Source organism: Leuciscus leuciscus (assembly GCF_965113295.1).
Source record: "Leuciscus leuciscus genome assembly, chromosome: 3".
NCBI lineage: Eukaryota > Metazoa > Chordata > Actinopteri > Cypriniformes > Leuciscidae > Leuciscus > Leuciscus leuciscus.
The window spans coordinates 54,438,863-54,453,705 of NC_138727.1; the positions used below are offsets into that span (position 1 = coordinate 54,438,863).

The following is a 14,843-nucleotide window of genomic DNA, read 5'->3' on the forward strand; positions in this document are numbered from 1 at the left end:
TTGTTGTATTTTCATTTGATTACCACAGTTTTAGATAGTGAATTTTAGTAAGTAATTTAAATGCAAAATATGCAAAAATAGGGTCCGAATATTGTTAATTTTAATAAATTGTTCATCTTAAACTTTAATGAATTTCCGTTGATGTGACATGCTTTCTGATGTTTTACATTTCATTAAACCATTAAAACAGAATCCAGAGAAATACAACGGTGGAAATTTGAGGACAAAATAAAATTGAATTTGGGGAACTAAATGAATTTTTATTGGGCCCTATTTTTATACAGAGCTCATCATATCAAACTATATCTTTACATGAGGTTCAACACTTCTGCAATTCTATCTGTTAAATGAAACCCCAAATGAAATTACTCTAACCGAATTAGAGAGAAACCCTTTCCGAGGAGGATAATTTAATTGGAAATAAATGAACAAGGCAGTTTGAGGGTATTGTTGAGCGTCTGGGCCGTGTCAGAGAGTGTGTGTGTGTGTGTGTGTGTGTGTGTGTGTGTGTGTGTGTGTGTGTGAGCTCGAGCTCATATCTCTGGAGACAGAAATACAGAATGAACAAACACACACACACACACACACACGCACACGCGCACACACACACACACACACACACACACACACACAGAGAAAGAGGGAGCGTTCAGTTGAATTCAATAACACATCCTATTCTTCAGGCCTGATTACACACACATCAATAAAACACACACACACGTCTCATTCCTCAGGTGTAGCTGAACAGATAATGAACGAGGAAGTCTGGCTAATGAAATAAAACTCTCAGTAAGTGTTTCCAGTGCAGAAATCCATAAGGTCTCTTGATCTCCTGACAGTGAAGGCATTCTGGGAGAAATGAGGATGTAAGTGCTGTGAAACACTGAAGCGCCAGTGAAGAAAACATGTACATTAGATTGAGCCACTCAAGGCTAAGTGCTTCATATACGCCTGTCATGTCAGCCCACTGTAGTCCTGCAGATGTGTGGCTGTGGACTCTTGAGCAGTGATCTGTGCACCTGCAGCTCATGCCGACTCCAGATGACATTCATTAACACAGCAGCCGCCAGTCGCAGGAGCTCTGAGGAGTTTCAGGACCAACTCTCTCTCTGAGATTCAAGCTTTAGTGGTTTCGTTTGTATATTCCTGGCCACATTTGTTAGCAAGTTACATTTACATTACACTATGGGTGTAATAGTGGTGGGGGAAAAAATCGATTCTGTTCAGTATCAAAGTTCTGTGCAAAGTATTGCTATATTTAATTATAAAATTATCTGTTTTACTTTCGGGATTTCTTCATTGGTATTCTCGGAGTTTACTCTGATAATTAACATTTGCGTATTACATCCACAAGGTGGCGCTTGTTGCGGTGCTTTGTTGGCATGCATTCAACAGCAAATTCAAATGAAAATGGCTTCACCATCACAACCGGTTGCACACGACGCTCCGTCTTCTTTCAAATCGAAAGTGTGGCCATGTTGACCAACTCCTCTTTCTAAACAAAAATGCCAATTTTCCAAATGAAACCAAAGTTGATGACCTTGCAGCCAACAGGACTGGACTTTAGCAGTACACATTTTTGTTTATTTTTCTCAATTTGATTGAAGCTCTAAGTTACTCTTATTTATATGATTATTCTCAGGTTTATGTTACTCTATTATGTCTGCTTTATGTTACTCTATTGTATTTAAATAATTTTAAGTTATGTGCTGGGAGCTCACCATTCATGTCCAATTCAGAGAATAATTGCGTCCTGTCCTGTAATAAGGTCCTGTTTTTGCACTACCCTCCTACGTTTTTGCACTTCAGTTAATGTGTAGAAGATAATGTTCACAGAATTAAATGTGACATTTGAAGTGAGTTGAGCAGTCTGATTTTCCTAATTTTTTGTAATGCCTTTGAATAGTATGGGGGACATGAATCGCAATATATCGCAGAATCAAATCGCAATACTTGCTGTATCGCAATATGTTAATCGCAATAATATTGAATCATGGCCCAAATATCGCAATACTATCGAATCGTCACATTTTTGCCAATTCCCACCCCTAGAGTGTAACGATACCCTCATGTCACGATTCAATCCATATCTCGATACTGAACTCTCGATACGATATTATTGCGATACTCCAAGACATATGATAAAAGGTTAACAAAAAATGCAGTGTACATTACAGTTTTTCTCGATTACTTAAACACATTTCTTGAAACTATGCCTCGTATTCTCAAAACTGTAAACACAAATCCATAACGTCTCACCCAGCTCCCCAAACATCCTATTTTCAGGTCACAATGAAGCTCTAGACTCATCCATTCACTCTTGCTGAAAAAACAAACTTTGCCCTCAGAGAGGACACACAAGCCCTCACAAACACACACACTACAACATAGTCTAACACACTGGAGCAAAAAATTCAAAACAAGTAAGTAAGTGGTAAGTTATGTTGCTTGTGGTCCTGCACTTTGTTTGGTCAGAATTAACGTGCGGGAAAATTCCAACAGAACTCCTGGAAGTAATCCGGCAGACAACACGCCGCTGTTTACTATGGAGAGACGACTGCGTGACCTGATTGTATCCTTGGTCATATTTTATTATATAGTTTGTCTACACCACTTTAGACAAACAATAATATTTGATAATGAAGCGAGGATGCGGCTCGAAAATAATGTTAATAATTTCTATCAGGCTCCACAACTCCAAGTTTGTCCGCGAGCTGCAATGCTTATAGTGCAAACTGTCAACAAACAGTTCTCCTCATCCCATAATGCACAGCGCTGTTGACTACGGCAACTGGTTTAGTCCAAAAATGCGCAGTTCTTTGGCAGTTGGTTCTGTTCGAGGTCGGATCACGTTCTCACCACAAACGAACCGCTCCAGAGTTCGTTTCAAAGCGTACCGAGACCACCTCTTCCAGGAGGTCTCGGTACGCTTGTTTGGTCCGCTTTTGGTGCGCACCCGAGTGCGTTTGCCACATTCACACCTGCCCAAACGAACCGCACCAATGGGGAAAATGAACTCTAGTGCGATTCAACCGAACTAAATGAGGCAGGTGTGAAAGCACCCTTATTCAGTGATAGAATTTTGTTTGCCACCACACCTCCATGAAGGTTCTCGAGGCGACGGTAAAGCGACTCAAATTTGGCCTTACTCGTAGCCCAGCCTCCCTCATAGTCATACCATTGATAAAGACATGGGCAACTAGAGTGACTTGAATTTCATCTGAGACTGCTTGTCTTCTTGCCGTTCCATTTTGACTCCTAGTGTTTCCACTTGGGTAATTGTGTGCTAACTGAGCTGAAGCTGTGCTGACTTGAGTGAACAATATTGAATGATAGCACTTTATACATGACAACATGGTCTAGGCAATGAGAAATGAAGGGATTTGTGTGTAGATTTTTGCAGTGACAGTTCAACAAATCTGACTCATGTGTCAAAACAGGGAATAGTGTTTATAGTTTAGGGGAATGGGTGTGCTTTTTGATAAGTGGCATTATGGTTTTGACATTTTAGTTCAAAAGCCTGGTTATAGTGTTTAAGCAATTGAGAAAAACTGTAAAATGCTAAATTTGATATTGCATTGTGTGTGTAAATGAATAGGCTTGGACTTGATGCTGGAAACCCAGTGCTCAGGATAATAGTGACACCAAAATAACAATATTCATGATTCTGAAGCTGAAAATACAGAATTATTTTAGACGAATATGCTTGCGCTCGGTCACTGACTAGATATATTTAAAATAATGTTGTCCACGTTTTACTGGTAACATCAGATATTTAGCATTATCAGGACCCACAAATATTCCCCTATTGCATTATTATACATTATATTCAACATTATATAGTAGTTTATAGGGGTGTAACGGTTCACAAAATTCATGGTTCGGTTCGATACGATACACTTGTGTCACGGTTCGGTTCGGTACGTTTTCGATACAGCAAAAAGAAAGAAATGCCAGAGAAATTGTATTTTTTTTATTATTTTTTAATTACAGTTTTTTCCAATTGCTAACACACAATTTTTCAAACTAGTCTGGTTTTATCAAAATACTTTACACAATTCACAAAACCAAACACCCAAACTGCAAAATACCTCATATATCCTGCAAAATGAAGCACTGCAATCGAAACTACACATAGCATTATCAAAATCAAACTTTTGCATGAAATGGCACACACTTCATTCATATTACCAGATTTTTGCCTAACCAACTACACACTGTTGGGCATAATGAAAAGCACCCCCATCTTTAGTATGCTTTGCCATAATACTAAAATATGTATCAGATTGTTCACATGCACAGAAATATTTGCAGATACACACACATGCTGTTGCAACATTTCTTTTTTTTTTCTTTTTTTTTTTTACTACAGTAAACAAGTCAGTGCAACATATGCACAGCATATATATTTACATGGGACTGAACAAAAATTCTTACAAAAAACAGTAAATTGAAAAAGAAAATTTCAGAAAAAATATATTACAGTAAAAAAAAAAAAAGAGGCAAGAAAAATAATTAGGCAACATCTTGCCACACAGCCGGGTCTGGCCACAACGCCTCGTCAACATCACAGGCAATATCTTCCCTTGCCAGACATCGAGGGAAGAAGCGCCTTGAGTGCCTTATCCATCCCTGAATTGCACCCACATCAATCTCATCACCTGCCTCTTCCATGGCCTGCACAAGAGGCATGCGCACAAGGGACTGCTGGTCGTATACCTTCCACCGCCATGCCGAAAATAACTCTTCTATGGGGGTCAGAAATGGTGAGTATGGTGGGAGGTATTGCACGAGAAATGTTGGGTGGTCAGCAAACCAGTTTTGGACTGGGGCTGCACGATGAAAGCTCACGTTGTCCCATACTACAACATACCGGTTTCTTTGATGGTCTGCATCATTCATACGCTCTGGTGGTATGAGAATGTTGTGAAGTCTGTCCAGAAATGTGAGAATATGGGCTGTGTTGTATGGTCCAAGGTTGGCATGACGGTGGAGGACACTATGCATACTGGAGATGGCAGCACACATTGTGATGTTCCCACCACGTTGGCCAGGAACATCTATAATGGCTCTGTGGCCAATGATGTTTCTCCCCCTTCTTCTGGTCTTTGCTAGGTTGAACCCAGCCTCATCTATAAAGATGAACTCATGTGGGATTGCATGAGCATCCATTTCCAGTACTCCCTGAAAACAAAGAACAAAAATCAGTCAATATGGTGTTATCCAGTACACTGGGAAACAATGTTGCGTGTAGTGTACTGCAGTCAATATAGTACTTACATCCACATATGCTCGTCTGAACTCTTTGTTTCTTTGAGAGTTTCTCTCAAACGGCACCTTATAAAGTTGTTTCATTCTGATTTGGTTTCGCTTGAGAATGCGAGCCAATGTGGACAGACTGACTCGTTGAATGTTGTTGAATAAGGTGTTGTCTTGATGATGTGGCTTTGAATTTCTCGTAATCTGATTTCATTATTTTCCAAAACCAAGTTTACAATGCCAGCTTCCTGTACCCCGGTGAACGTTTAGCCCCTTCCTCCACCATGGTGTCGTCTCTCAGTCCTTTAGAAAAAAAAAAAAAAAATATATAGGGCTTGGACAATGCAGCCTAAATATTTTCCCCCACAGTAGAGTACATTGTACAGGAAACTTGTACAGTTCATGAATGGCTGATGTCATACACTAAGTAAACAGGTGTCACCCAACTGATACACTATGACATGGGGTATACTACATGTGTACTACATGAAATTTTGGTTACATACCTGTTCTCCAGTCTAAAGATCCGGATGACAGAGGCGACAGTAAAACGGCTCAAGTTTGGCTGAACTCTCTGTCCAGCCTCACGCATTGTCAGCCCATGGTTGATGACATGAATCTACTAAGGTTTCTCTGATTTCATTTGAAAGTGTTTGTCTTCTTTGGCCATGAACTCCTCTACCTGCTCTACCCCTACATCTCACTCTTCCTCCCCCTCTTATTCTCAACCTCCCTCTTCCTCTTCCTCTCTCTGCAATGTCTTCCATTGTTGTTGTAAAAAAAAAGGTTCTCACCTGTGGTCTTCTCATAGTGCTTACATCCTGATTGAAGCGTTAACAATTAACCATTGAGGTGTTTGGCCAGGTGGCACATGTAATTGGCCAATTAGCTCATGTAGTGTCATTTTGAATGGCAGTGTTTTGAAATGGCAAACATGTGACTTTATGTCAGATTGTTGTGTCTCACGCAGAGAACCGTGTTCAGTGCGTTTAAAAAGTGCCATTTTGAATTGCAAAATGTGTGTAAAGCAGAAAATGTGTTTAGACTTTTGGAGACTTGAGAAGAAGTTTTGCTCTCTGTGTGTCAGTTTAAATAATTGTGCTGTGCATGTCATTTTAGTGTGTTAGCAATTGGAAAAAACTGTAAAACTAACATCATAAAGTAGGATTTTTTTTACTTTGAGCAATTCTAGAGCTATAATTGACTCTTCTTAGGAGCATATAAAACAAAACAGCTCCTTGGAAAAAATGAAATGTAATATTGTAGTTGTTATAAACAGGTTTATTTTAGTTCAGATTAACATTTGAGGGCAGCAATTGTATTCATAATGTCAAAATAAAACCGACGTAATGTTACTTGAAGGCATTATAGCCCACTATTCCTGCCAAACTTCCATGGTTGCAGTTAGTGTTACTACAGTAAATCCATGGTGAATGTTGCTGATCTGTGGACACTGGATAGTTCATTCATGGCACAATGTTTCTTCCTGGTTTCCACGTCAGCGCTGTTTGATCAGTTAATAACGGAGAAATGTGAATGTTTGTCACTAGATCTCGCAGCTGTAACGGTCACCAGCTGGAGTGCCCTTGAAAGCCACCAGAGGGCACTCCACACCAGACTATCATGATTCACTCACAACTACATTTCCCATAATTCACTGCCCGGACTCATCATCCCTGATTATCACATTCACCTGTGTCTCATTATATTGTTTAGTTCACCCTATATAAGCCTGGTTCACCTCATTATTCCCTGCGAAGTCTTGTACGTTATTCCACTGCATTTCTGAGCATTTCCTTTGTTGTTGTTATTCCTGGTTCTTGATCTCTGCCCGTGTCCTGGTTTTCCTGTTTTTGCCTCACCCTCTGGATTTGTCTGTTTGTTGGATTGCCTGCCTGTGAATGACCTTTGCCTGGATTTTGACTGCAATTCTGAATAACACTTTAAATAAACTGCATTTGGATCCTCAACCTTCTTGTCTCGGAGCAGTTCGTAACAGCAGCGATGTTATTACTTCTGTGGCGAATTCAAATGCTTTCTTTACTGGATCTTTTATTAGCGCTGTGTAGTAACAGTGTCGCATGATCATGATCGGCTCGCGCTGCACTGGTCCAAACTGATAAACGGTCCTTCAACCACACAATAACGAGCAGTTTCGTTCCGCTTGCATTACGTTTGCCATTTGATGTTGGGCAATGTTGTGGTCGCGCCAGCGTCTCTTACATTATGAGCGCGCTTGCCAAGCACAGCACGCCTACATTTGAAATAACAAAATTTTGGTCGGCAGGAAAAATGGTCCAACGAATACGTGTATCGTTACACCCCTAGTAGTTTAATGTAGTACTAACACTAAAACTCGGAAAACTTGAAATTTTTCAAGGAAAAAAGTACCGTAATTTTTATTTTGGGTGAATTATACACAATACATATTGTCACTTTCCACGATATTGTTGCATTTTTGTATTGCAATATATTCACTTATGCATTTAGCAGACACTTCTATCGAAAGCAGTTTACAAGAGAGCAACAAAGCAATTCGTCAAGGATTCACCAACAATATTCTCAATGCCACGTTTATTTGACAACTAGGGACAAATCCTTTTAGGGCCGAATAATTCAGTACAGTAACTCAAACAGTAACCTTGAAGTGAAAGTTTTCAACAACAATTGTTTTTTTAAAGGCCAATTTCCCACTCTTTTTGACCAATTCAGTATGACTATAAAAAATTCGAATTATTATGATTTCATTGATAATTATGATTTTTTTTAGAAAATAAGATTGTAATTATACTATTGTTACAATACAAAATGTATTTCTTCATTTCAAAACGGTAAACCATCAAGCTTTTATTTTGACGGGTTTCCGGCACGATCATGGTCTACATGTGTGTAAATGACCCGATTCACAATGAAACCGTTTGTGCAAATATTTATTTAATTAAATGGCAGCCTGTGTGATTTGACAGACACTACGCCACATCACAATATGGATTGTATTCCTCTATATCGTGTGCAGCCCTGGCGTTCTGCGTGTAGTGTCCGGGAGATTCTGTTGACTTGACATTCCTCTGAGCTCTATGGAGAACTGAAGGGGGTGTAGATTAATGTCTCTCCGCGGGGGGCAGGATCAACACCCACAACACCCGGAGAACCTCATCCATCTCCACAGCCCAGAGGAAGAGAGAGAGAGAGAGAGGAAGATCTGATGATGAGGAGGAGGAGGATCACGACACTGTTTGAGCCTGACATCTCCTCAATGAACAATCCAACAATCAGAGCAGAGATATAACACACACACACACACACACACACACACACACACACACACACACACACACACACACACACACACACACACACACACACACACACACACACACACACACACACAGAGACAGAGCTTACTATCAAGCACAATTCCAATATATATTGTGAAGTCTAATTTGCATTCTGTTGCATATTCTGTGCTATTTGAATATACAAAATTTGAATTATCTGCATAACAATGCGGGTTAAAAGTTAAACTGAAAAACATGCATTAATGAGAAGGCCTTCGGTATTTTAGTAAACTCAAACGTTCAGTGTGGTCTTAGACTTTTGAATCCACTATTGATGAAAAACAAAAACATGTCTAAGTTTCCCTGAAAAAAAAAAAAAATGAAATTGTAGTCGATTGTACTTTTAAAATGATTTTATTTTAAAATAATGCCTCTTTTTAGACAATGCTTTTTTTGCAATATGACATTACAATAAACACATTGGTTTAATTTTATTATTTTAAAATTGTATTAATTATTTTTTATTGGATTTTCAATTCTATTTATTTTAACTATTGTTACGTAGTAACAGTTACGTAGTATTTATTGCCAGCCTTAACATAAATGAATGTGCACTCACTCACAAAGATAATGTTCAATCAAAAAATGTATTTATTAACAAAAATATAGTTAAAAACAGAAACAACTGGATTGATTTATGCAAATATTAATTTTGTGTCATCATATTTGGTGGATGACAAGGTGTTCAAAATGGCAAAAAATAATAATCATAATGTGTGTGTGTGTGTGTGTGTGTGTGTGTGTGTGTGCTGGGATTGGACTGAAAACATCTGCAGCGTTGGAATGCCGGGATTCTGATGACATCACTGAGTTCACTTAATCATCCGCAGACACACACATGCACATGTTTACACACACAACCTTTATCTTGTTTGGTTTGCCACAGAGTAATTACTGCGTATCATATATTTGGCGTGTTGACGTTGGCCCGCGTCCACATTAAGACATCTGAACTCATTGTGTGTGTTTTTCTGGTGTGTTCGTCACGTAGCCTCCGCTGCGGGAAATATCTCCATCTTCTCTGTCTAATCTCTGCCGGACACATTCAGCCGAGTTCATGAAGCTCAGCTGTCAGTTTACAGGTGTGTGTGAAAGTGTGTGTTCATTCTGAGCTGCCAGACAGTGTTTAATCTTTCTTTTGTTCTTGTTTTGTTCAGAAACAACTTGTGTAGTTCACCGTATACTCTACCATTTCACTCTTTTTCTTTCTACTGCATGTGTGTGTATTTTACTATTTTACAATTTTAATTAGCCTTCCTTTCAATTGAGTGCATATAAATGTGGTCACTTTAAAAATCATAATCCAGAAAAGCCCAGCCCGTTTTTAAAAACGAATTAAATAAGATGTCTTCTCTCTCGTTTGAAAGCGCTCATTATTCACTATATATTCATTTCGGCCGCCAGAGCTGCTGTCAAATGCTCATTTTAACCTTCATATGTTCAGTAATATCTTTGCTTTGATTCATGTTGCTGGTTATGTGATATAAAGGCCACTCGAGGACAGTTGAAGAGCAACGATCCAAACGGTGACGTTGCTAGACATTTTTACAGTGTCACTCGTGACTTTCCTTTAAGAGCACCTTATAATGCCAGATATTTCATTGAACCTCTACAAAAACTTTAATGTTAATGGGTGTCAAATACTGTTCTTCTAATGGACATTAACTTACACAAAATCATTGATTATTCATTCAAATCTGTCTCAGTTCTAGTATTTGGTTTTAACCTCTCACTTTTGGGTTTCTTGTAAATCAGAAGCTTCTGTCACTGGACTTCCTTTCCAGACTGGAAGCCACACACTTTAAAATGTCAGACATAACGCTAACTATGCATATCAGTGAACTCACATTTAATTAAAAGATGAAATCCATTAAAGAAAAACTCAAATGCTGATAAATGTTTAATGTTTAATCACCGTTTACATTAGCAAGGCCACTAGAGTCCCTGAACAGACTAAAGCACAGAGAGACCGTGATGCTTTACAGATGTTACTCGCACATTAGTCTTCATTTCAGACACATGCAATAGCACTCAGATCAATAGCAGCGCGTTTCACGTTTGGTCATTTAGCAGATGCTTTTGTTATTAGAGCAAAAACAGAAGAAGAGTACATTTCAAGAACATTTCAGGAGTAAACCAGAGTCCTGCTGAAGTGTAGTTCTGTTCCTCTAATGTCAAAGCTGAATTTTCAGCATCATTACTCCAGTCTTCAGTGTCACATGATCCTTCAGAAATCATTCTAATATGATGATTTGATGCTCAAGCAAACTTTTTTGAAACAGCTGTGCTGCTTCATATTTTTGTGGAAAACATGAATACCTTTTTTTCTACCTATTTAGTAAAAGTGTTTCCCAGGTGTCCGATTGTTACCAAGCGCAGCTTCAATATACATTTTTTTTGATGGTACATTTAGTTGGTTTTGTTGTTTTCCACCAATTGAGCCACCAAGGAATTTGGTGTTTTTGATTCTGAACAACAGAGAAATATTATATCATGTCAAAGTGAAAGATTTCTACAGAATGGTCGAGTTATTAGACACAAAATAATCAATTGCAAAAGTATTCACCCCCTAGACGTTTACTAGATGCTCGTTTGGCATCGAGTCGTCTGTTTGAACTCTGAATGTCACTGTTTTCGAGGCATTCTTGCATAGCTTTGGCTTTATGCTTCATTATCCAGCTGGAAAACAAATCTCCAGGTTCTTGGAAACTCCATCCAGTTTTCCTCATGTTTTTTTTGCATTCATCTCGTCTCAAACGTCCCCTCAGCGTGACTCCACCGCCATCATCACACTTCACAGTTGGATGCTGTGATGCGCAGTATTTTGTTTATGCCAAACATGTCGTTTCATGCCGTTTGAATAAGCAGAGCGTTTGCTGAAACTTCTCCCAGCTGAATATAGACACTCTCAGATGCTCCTGGCAAACTGGAGCTCAGAGTTCATGTGACGTTTAGCATTGGCCTTCAGTCTGCTGTTGTGCTCAAGCTGTGTGAAGCTCAGGCATCAGTTGTTGTAGTTGTGCAATCTCAGTGAAGTTTGTATCTCTGCCAGAGTCATTACTTAATTATGGATTTAATTACTCCAAGGTATCCATCATCTGCTTTGTGGTGTCTAATTACTTTTTTCATTTGCTGAGGTGTTTCGCCATAATACTAAATAAGACCTGGGGCCCGTTCTTCGTACGTCGCTAACTCAGTTAGCTGGAGTTGCCCTAAGATTATTTGCGAGTGGCTCTTTCCTTTACACTATTGGAGATGCAGAGAACTTGATGGAAAGTGCTGTCTGTCGTGTCATTCGGAGTTTACCTGGCGCTTTTAGGTTTAAAAAACAGTTTTAGGTTTTTTTGTGGCATTTCCAAGCCACTTAAGACCCAATGTTGTAAAGCAGTTTTTTTTTTTTTTTTTTTTGCTATCATAATTTTTTATGAAGATCATGCCATCATGACCATGCCGATTACAGTATGTGTCACTCAGGCTTCACTAACGTGATTGGTACCATAGACTATAGGCTACCACAGACTGCCATCAAGGCCTCAATGAAGGGGATTATGTGAACAGAAAGGGGGTTCACAATGTAAATGTGCAGCCCAGTTACTATTGGGATTCTTAATATTCCAGATTAATAATATTATATCAAATTTAAAAAAGGCAGTTGACTAAAATCTTCCATATCACAAATGTGAAAGCAAAATGGCCAGGATCTGTGCATGACTTAAGAATTTTCAGAAATTCACATTTATGCACGTTATTTGAAAGTGGTAAGAAAAGTTCCACAATTAAATATCAAGCTCACTGTATTATTACATACACTTATGATGATCCTAACAGAACTGCATTATTTCATAGGTGATTATGACATGTTCCTGCCTGCATGACCCCATTCCCTGACCCAAACCAGTTACAATGCAGCTCTAGCCAGGACAAGGGGACACAATGAAATTAACTTTTGCTAACTAAAGGGAAGATTTCAGTGTCTGAATAGTCTGAGGGTTTCACACCTGACAGGGCCTGTGACATTGTTGCATGTGCCATATTACACAACATTGCCAAAAAAAAAAAAAAAAAAAAAAAAAAAAAACACTGTTCATTAAATGTTTAATAAAAGACAAATATACTTAGTTCCTTGAGTTTTATTTCAATTGTTCTTTGTAAAGAAAAGCCAGTGGTCAAGTGCCTGCAACAAGAGATATTAGACACATGCCTCATGCAACAAATAAAAAGGAAAAGTTGTCTATCCACTGCCCACCTGTAGGCCTAGTCTCCTCTGTGTGTGCAGACTCTTCTGTAGGCCTTTCTGTAGATGTGGAATCCTGCAACTTATATTGCAGCCATAAAGCATACAAGTATAAATGAAGTAAAGTTATTTATGCACTTGCAGGTAGGCTAGTTCCTCCATATGACAGTTATCTGAGAGGGTTTATTCACTGTCCAGTGCAATGGAAACAAATGGACATTACAAAGTCTTATACTTTCTTTCCTTTGGAAAGTTAGAAAATGTCCACTTACTGCACATATTTCAGCACCACTTTCTTGGGAACAGATACAAGTGTTGGTGTATTATGTAAAAGTGTATTATGTAAAAGTGCACAAAAGAGGAAAACACAATGTCATTACAATGAACTACACTCGGGAAAAATGTGATCAATAACTCATGGCAAAATATTTTTACATTAACATAAGTTTATCAGTTTTCACTTTCACAAGTCAAAGCAATTCATCATTACTCAAGATTTAACAGTTGAAATGACTATACGGCCTTAATTTAATGCAGCAACAATAATTTTACAGTGTAGGCTACTAAGATCTTTTTCTTGATTGCTTTTATAAACAGACAACCATTTATTTAACAGTGCCTTTTATAAAAGAGACTATAATATAACAAAAAATTACCATTATGTAGAATATTTTTGTACTTTACTTTTATTTATTCCCATGTTCTAGTGTGGTGACTCTGACATTACAATGAACAAAGTAATTATGCAACTATTAAAATACAAAAATATAGGCTATTAAGTGATAAAAAAACATCTAACATGGCCACTACGGATTTAAGTTGTCTGCTACTTTTTGCCAGCCCTCTCTCCTGGCTTTTGCAGACTTTGAGGTGTTCCCTGGCGTTTTGATTAAACATTAAAATTCCGAATAAACTTCGACTATTAGTTCTTGCTCTGCTGAGGAGAAAAACTGAGCCCGCTTTTTGGCCACGCTGAGCAGCCAATAGCAGCGTTGCTGATCAATGTTTCTACTATCGATACATGTCCCCTTTTAAGCCAGCGCATGAACGCGCAATTATCTCAGATAACTCAATCCAGCTATACTAATCATATCCGGCAAGTGTGTTCGAAGAACTTAATTAGCCAGATCATGATTAGCACGATGATATCATCTTGGATGTGTCATTTGATCTCGGATGTAATAAGCAACGTACGAAGAACGAGCCCCAGAAATGTGACTTTCCAGATAAAAATGTGTGTGCGTATATTATCATTAATATTGTTGTTATTTGTTATTATTATTAATTATGGTTCTCGAATCTAATTGGCTGAGAGCCTTTTCCAGCTGTGCGACATTCCCCCAGCATCAGCACTGGAACCGTTTCACCGTTTGTATCACTCCGCTTGCGGTCGAGCAAATCCACCGTATTTTTTTACAAATACTACTCAAAAATATAATGCATATCATTCATTTTATTTTTTTATTGAAAATATTGTAAGATGTATAAGATTAAAGATGTATAAGATGATATCTGTAACGTATCCACTGGAGGCAAGTAGTAGAGAACCCAAGTGCAGTATTTATTTAAACAAAACAAGATTAAACGTAAAACAGACATGACGTGAAACAAAACCGTGGACATAAACGTGGACATAGACTTACACAACAGTGGGACTCACAGGAAACAATACTTTGAAAAACACTTGGCAAACATGAGGGCTTAACTACACAAGACTAATGACTAGACAAGGGACACCTGTGAACAATGAACCAATGACAACATCAGACAAGGGAACACATGGCAGAATCACATGACTTTGAACAGGGGATCACATGACAGACATGAAACATGACCAAGACCAAATCGGGACAATATCTTTGTTGATCAGTGGCACACACAAAAAAAGGATACACCAGCGGTCTCGGTTATGAGGGTAAAATGAAATATTCTGTAAACGAACCACATTACACACATTAGGATGTAGCAGGACTGAAGACATTAAACATTAAACACACACGTCTAATGTTCGA

At 38.5% G+C, this 14,843-nt stretch overlaps 2 protein-coding genes across 3 annotated transcripts in view; one reads left to right on the forward strand and one right to left on the reverse strand.

The window, feature by feature from the left end:
• Positions 1-14,843, reverse strand: part of LOC309493862 (complement C3-like) — a 217,148-nt gene that overhangs the window by 91,332 nt on the left and 110,973 nt on the right. The gene's annotated exons all lie outside the window — the stretch shown is intronic.
• The window catches only part of gcgrb (glucagon receptor b), a 28,224-nt gene continuing 22,075 nt past the window's right edge, over positions 8,695-14,843 (forward strand). The window contains exon 1 of the mRNA XM_082164130.1: positions 8,695-9,679. The gene's annotated coding sequence lies outside the window, so the exon portion shown is untranslated. The remainder of the gene's footprint in view (positions 9,680-14,843) is intronic.